Source organism: Pinus tabuliformis, chromosome 4_2 (genome assembly GCF_031772625.1).
Source record: "Pinus tabuliformis cultivar Carrire ecotype Pingquan chromosome 4_2, CPIR1, whole genome shotgun sequence".
NCBI classification, from domain to species: Eukaryota; Viridiplantae; Streptophyta; class Pinopsida; order Pinales; family Pinaceae; genus Pinus; species Pinus tabuliformis.
In genome coordinates this window covers 1,062,210,314-1,062,211,333 of record NC_142304.1, presented here as the reverse complement: position 1 = coordinate 1,062,211,333, position 1,020 = coordinate 1,062,210,314, and positions in this window count along the sequence as shown.

The following is a 1,020-nucleotide window of genomic DNA, read 5'->3' as shown; positions in this document are numbered from 1 at the left end:
AGTAGTACTGGGATTTTCTTGGCTAAATCACCTCTGAACCTGGGTCAGGTCCCACTAATCCAACATGCGAAAAACGGGTTATGCAGCTACCTTGATGTTCGAGACTACATGAAGCGGAAAAACTTACAGGAATGAAGGAAACAAGGGTCTGGAGTATAGTACCTTGACTTCACCTCCACGAAGAGACGAAGAAGGAATAGCGAAGGTTTCTCCGTAAAATGCTATTCAATTAATAAGACAAGGATTCCTGTGAATACCACCTCCACACACACCACCTCCAACTTCACCACCATCACCTCCAACTTTACTTGTACCACCTCCACCTCCTCTGCGGTTCAGTATGGCAAATACAGTGAAGTTGCCTTTGTTCAAAGGCTTGGGAAATGAGGACTCTGACCAATTTTGGTTCGTTGTAAGGGTTGTACGGGAAGCCCAAGGTGTCACAGATGATCATATAAAGAAGGCGACATTGGTTAGTTCTCTGTAAGATCACGCGCTAACCTGGTATATTAAGTACTCTAACGATAACCTGAATGCTGGAGTAGCAAATATCTAGGCCATACTAAATAGGGAATTTAGCAAGCCTAAATTTGAGACGCATTCGATTGTGGGATTCAAAGAGATCACGATGCAACCAGGCGAGACACCTTGGGAACTAGATCAGAGGCTGAAATGTACAATCTACAAAGCCAACATGAATTTGATAGATGGAAAACATCGCGAGTGGTTTGTGGCTTCGCTACTACCACACTTAAGGAGTGTGTTGTCACAGCAAAAGATAACAACTCAGGCAGAGGCCCTGGAGATTGTCATGAGACTACATGAGTCTCCGATGCAAGATCCTAATCTAGGAGTTCAGCAGATCCATGTGCAACTAAAGAACCTATGACTTGAGATGAAAAGTTTGAAGAAGGACAAGACGGTTCAACCAAATGTACATGAGGAGGTATGGTGCTTGAAATGCAAGAGTCAGGGTCATGACAAAGACCATTGCCCCGTCTTTGCAAATTACATTACAGG